Source organism: Lithobates pipiens, unplaced genomic scaffold, assembly GCF_037356315.1.
Source record: "Lithobates pipiens isolate NorthernLeopardFrog02 unplaced genomic scaffold, aLitPip1_a1.2 Scaffold_8, whole genome shotgun sequence".
NCBI classification, from domain to species: domain Eukaryota; kingdom Metazoa; phylum Chordata; class Amphibia; order Anura; family Ranidae; genus Lithobates; species Lithobates pipiens.
This window is the reverse complement of record NW_027507903.1, coordinates 319222664-319228502: the sequence shown is the minus strand read 5'-3', so window position 1 is coordinate 319228502 and position 5839 is coordinate 319222664. Positions and strand designations below refer to the sequence as shown.

Below are 5839 nucleotides of genomic sequence, written 5' to 3'. Positions count from 1 at the left end.
ACAGCATGGCGGCAAGAGATATCTCGCACGAGGCCATCATCGCACTGGTGCATGCCCGACCAGAGTTATGGGACTCAGAATGCCCAGGATATGCAGACCGAGTGCTGAAGAGAGCAAAGTGGGAGGAAGTCTACAAATATGTCACACCGAACTGGGACGAGATGTCTGCAACTGAACAGGATAACCGTGGTGAGTGCAAGGTTTGTTGTGTCTATGCAGCAGGGTACACATGCATCCTAGTAAAGATTTTACCCCCTAATGACCAGGCCATTTTATAGCAATACAGCACTTTGTCACTGACAATGCTGCAAATTCCACAAAATTAGACATGCTATCTGCCAATAGAACTTAACCAAAAAGTGCATTCTATGTTTTTTATATATTGCAGGAAAGGAGGTTTATACACATTGGAGGTCCCTGCGCGACCGTTACAAAAAAGAAGTCAACGAAGAGAAGGCTGCGGTGAGAAGCGGAGCACCCTCAACTTGTCGCAGGCCTAACCCCCATGCAGAGGCTTTGTCATTTTTGAGGCGCACCACTGAGATGCGCGCGTAAGTATATCCATTTATTTTACTTAGCGATTTGTGACCAGTAAAGGCATATTCATGTTCACTTTTTTTTTTAAACGTGTAATCTTTATTGTTACCTAGAACTGTGTCAAGTGTCCCTGTGAGAGCAAGCGCAAGGCGCGAAAGTTCGTCGCCATCACCATCAGGAGACGCTGACACCAGTCAAGAAACCACAGAGACAGTGTCATCCCAAGAATATCATCCATCCACTCAAGAACCTGCGGTATGTATTTTAAAAATGTCACAATTTCTGTCCACAAAAAAACGTATTACTTACATTTTGAAAAGGCAGCTGGTGTTGGCACAAATGTTGGAGAAACAACAACAGCTTATTTTTGTGCAAGGTGTGACTTGTTCTTCTGGCTTTGGAGGTCTTCAGTGAGATCAGGTTTTTGCGGCAAAACAAGTACCTGTGTGTGATCTATTCTAAACAGGTGCTGCAATATTTGTACAAGCCTTATCATCATCATATGCTGTTCACTAAAGTGTGACCTCAGTATCAGATGCATAATCTATATATTATAACTATTGTAGGCAAATCCAGATAGGAGAGTCCGGTCTACTTCCACCACCCGTCGAACACGTACTCAACAAGAGACACCTTTTGAGGAATATTTCAACCGTATCATTGAAGAAATGAGAAAACAATCACAAAACCAGGCCAAAGATGATGAATTCCTCAACATCTCAGACCCAGATGTTATGTTCTTGAGAATGTTGCTTTGTGTAATCAGGGAGATTCCTGCAGATAAGCGCACTGAGGTCAGGGGTGATATACATGCCTATTTAACGTATATTGTGTCCGCTTGCAAAGAGCAACGCCCATATCCTAAATTTCAGCCATGGGCTATGGGTTTTAATTCACCTAGTGGCTCTTTCAGTAGACCAATGCCCAGTCAGCAGTGCCATGACACAACATCTGCCATTAACCCTTATGCAGGACCCCCACCACTGTATACACCTTACCCGTCTAATCCTGGTTACCAAAAGATGCATGTGCAGCCACACCCAGTGTCTTCACCCTCATCTTCCCATTCAGGATCACCCGTAGATGTTGGCAGTGAACCAAGCCATTCTTCCCTGAGGAACCCTAATTATCCAATTTATGAAAACTTATAGTATTCCTATGGCAGTGATATGACAGTTTTATTTTTCTTGTTGTGTAATGTTACTTTTAATGTTTTACCTACACTACTTAATGTTTTACCTACACGAACTAATGTTTACAACCAACCCCAGATTCCTCCATGTACACTGAACTGTACGCACAGAAGAATCTCCCACTGTCCCAAGCTTATACATGTTGCTACTTGGCCCCACTTGCTCTCACAATACCTGAACTTTCTGATTGGGTGCTAGCATTGTTTAGGTTGAGAGCCTTGGCCCAGTGGGAGATTACGCCATCTACACAGTGGAGTGTACATGGAGACATCTTTTGCACTTTCTCCATCTAGCCAAATATTTCAGAACTGTTTGCCGCACTCAGTGGCCATGTTTGGCCCCTTTCACACGGGGCGGATCAGTAATGATCTGCCCCGTGATGATCCGCTCACTCAGCGGGGATTGCTCCGTTGACCCCGCTGAGCTGGCTGCGGACAGGGCGGTCTCCGCACACTGTGCAGGGACCGCCCTGTCAGCTCTCCGCTCTCCTCTATGGTGATCGGACGAGCACGGACCGTCTGTCCGTGTCCATCCGATCCGCTCTGCAGACGGATAGAATAGGATTTTCCTCCGTCTGCAGAATCGGACTGTTGCGGAGGCGGACGATATCGGGTGCCACCGCAATTGTCCGATTCTGTAGACGGAGGGAAATCCAATTTTTCTAGCCGTCTGCAGAGCGGATTGGATGAACACGGACAGATGGTCCGTGCTCTTCCGATCCCCATAGAAGAGAACAGAGAGCTCACAGGGCGGTCCCTGCACAGTGTGCCGGGACAGCCCTGTCTGCCACCGGCTCAGTGGGGACAATGGACAATGGAACGATCCCTGCCGACCGAGCGGATCATCACGGGACGGATCATTACTGATCTGCCCTGTGTGAAAGGGGCCTTACAGCACTTCAGAAATACTGTAACCTTTTTTTTTTTTTTTTTTTTAGGGGGGTAGTGGGGGATATTTTGTGGACTCGTTATCTGTTGCACTTGAAATTCAATACTTGAAACTTGAAATTCAATACTTGAAACTAAAAGGAGATTTTATATATATATATTCCAAAGGAATTAAAAAACATTTTTCTATACTTGCAAGCATTCAATGTTTTTGTAAGGTTTGTCTATTTTTTATACACCCTGTGCATAGCAAAAGATAGAAATAAAAACAATTTAAATTGTTGAAAATTGTTGACTACTTTATTTAAGGCAAACGTGAAAACTGACACAAAAACTTGAAAACTGTGATGAAAAAACTTTGACATGTAAGGTCCATGCAACACCGGTTAAAAATTTACACATAGTCCAATTGCCATGGCAGCTGTCCATCTTCACTCAAAAAGTAATCAGTGAAATGTTCACGGACTTGTAGGGCCTGATTACTTGGACGAGTGCCAGTAACATGACCTATGGGATCCTCAGAAACAGGGGTTTCGGTGGCCACGATCTCCTTACCCCTCAAAAAATTGTGGAGAACACAACATGCTAGAACCACATTGACGGCATGATCAACTTCTAGATGCATGGCTGTCATCAAAACACGCCATTTGGCAGTGCAAATGCCAAATGCGCACTCAACCATTCTTCTAGCTCTGCTGAGTCGATAGTTAAAAATTTGCCTCCTGGCAGTGAGACCATGCCTGGTATAGGGCCTTAGCAGGTGAGTAGATAAGGCAAATGCCTCATCTCCCAGCACTACAAATGGAAGATCTGGTCCAGTAGTACCAGGGAGAGGCCTTGACTGTGGCACCTGAAATTCGCCATATTGAAACCGCCGCCCCATTACGGAATTTCTGAAAATTCTAGAATCTCCAGAACTCCCATACGCTCCAACATCCACAGCGATGAACTTCATATTTGCATCGCTGAGTCCCAGAAGCACAATGGAAAAGTATTTCTTATAGTTGAAAAAGCGGGAACCGGATTTTGGAGGCTTGATGAGCCGGATGTGTTTCCCATCTAATGCCCCAATGCAGTTTGGGAAGTTGGTCTTCTCCCAAAATTCCTCCGCTATTTCCTCCCACAGACTGGATGTTGGCTCCGGCATGACTGATGTTCTCAGTTCTTCCCAGATAATATGACAGGTATCGTGCACAATGGTGGATACGGTGGAAATTCCCATGAGAAATTGATGATGGAGGGAGGTGAAACTGGCACCAGTGGCAAGGTATCTGCAATACAAAATTGATAACAATTCAGAAAATATAAAATATAGTAAAATAAATAAAATTCCAAAAAAAAAAAATCAATATACATATGGAGTTCTACATGGTAACAAATAAACATCAGCACCTATATAAGCTGATGACTTTTAACACATTGCAGCCCAAAGATGAAACATCCCTCGGCTCTGGTAGTAGGTGCTGGCATCCAAACAGGAAGCCTGGTGGTGGGTTGGTCTAGTACAAAATATTATTTGGTGGTACCTTGCTTGTTAATGCAAAATTCTGCCTTTGTGTTCAGAGCTCACCTACATAATGAGAAACTACTGAAATTTGATGACGTTTCCTATTTGCAAAAAATAAAACTGACTGTGCAAGGCACGATAGATAGTTTTCAAGGATAAAAAATAATGGTAATGGTAGTAATGTGCGAAAAATCGCTGTTGTGATATAGATTAAGTCATAGATTCATCTATATATATATATATATATATATATACAGTATAAATATATATATCTATATATACACATACACACTATTGCCAATATTGCCTAAGCCTGCATGTACATGAATTTAAGCATTTGTTCAACATATGGAAAACCTACCTTAAAGTAAGTAACAGCCGTTCTTCTGGACTAATGCTTCTTCGCATATTGGTCGTGGTTCTGGTCAGGTGTCCTCTAACAAGTACCAACAGCTCATCGAAGCACGCCACCGACATCCTTGTGTAATTATGGAACTTGTCCCCATGAGTCCTCAGCTCACCGAACATGAGGGCAAAGTAGCCGATCGATAGGCGCTGGGACGTTAAGGGATGGACCCAGTAACGACGAGGACGTCGCCTACTCTGGATCGCTCTTCTTGTCTTCATCTTCATCATCAGCAAAATGAGCATTGCAAGCAAACTACCCATATTTGCATTCATTTTTTCAAAAAACTCTGGCACAAAACTGAGCACTCCTCTCCCTGCAAAACTCCAACACACACTCAGCCAGAGAACAAAGAAACAGGTTTAAATACAGAGGACCGCAATGCATCATGGGTACATTCCAGGGAACAAAAACATAAATAAATAAAAGGGTTGCTATGGGAATAAAAACTGCAGTTAAACGCAACCGCAATAAAACGCACGTAAACGCAGGTAAGCGCACTGTGCAAACGCAGCTGATCGCTGTGCCTGGAGCCTTGAATTTTGTAGAAAAAAATAAACATGATAAACTGCGGCAGAACAGCCGCCCGTGTGAAAGGGGCCTAACAGTGTAAATTTGCTGTCCCCTCAAAATAACTCAACACACAGCCATTAATGTATAAACCGCTAGCAGCAAAGGTAAGTACACCCCTAAGTGAAAATGTCCAAATTAGGCCCAATTAGCCATTTTCCCTCCCTGGTGTCATGTGACTCATTAGTGTTACAAGGTCTCAGGTGTGAATGGGGAACAGGTATGTTAAATTTGGTGTTATCACTCTCACTCTCTCATACTGGTCACTGGAGGTTCAACATGGCACCTCATGGCAATGAACTATCTGAGGATCTGAAAAAAATTGTTGCTCTACATAAAGATGGCCTAGGCTATGAGAAGATTGCCAAGACCCTGAAACCAAGCTGCAGCATGCTGGCCAAGACCATACATTGGTTTAACAAGACAGGTTCCATTCAGAACAGTCCTCACCATGGTTGACCAAAAAAGTTGAGTGCACGTTCTCAGCATCATATCCAGAGGTTGTCTTTGGGAAATAGATGTGCAGTGCTGCAGAGGTTGAAGGAGTGGGGGGTCAGTAGGGATGAGCCGAACACCCCCCGGTTCGTTTCGCACCGGAACTTTCGAACGGACCCCAAATTCGTATGAACGTTAGAACCCCATTGAAGTCTATGGGACTCGAACGTTCGAAATTAAAAGTGCTAATTTTAACGGCTAATATGCAAGATACTGTCCCAAAAAGGGTTTGGGGACCTGGCTC

The 5839-nt window shown here is 43.8% G+C and overlaps 1 long non-coding RNA gene across 1 annotated transcript; it reads left to right on the top strand.

The window, feature by feature from the left end:
• Positions 1-487: 487 nt before the first annotated feature.
• Positions 488-1544, top strand: LOC143961366 (uncharacterized). Its single transcript, XR_013270454.1, has 3 exons — positions 488-551; positions 651-792; positions 1104-1544. It is a non-coding gene; the product is annotated as an uncharacterized LOC143961366 (long non-coding RNA).
• The last annotated feature ends 4295 nt before the right edge of the window (positions 1545-5839 follow it).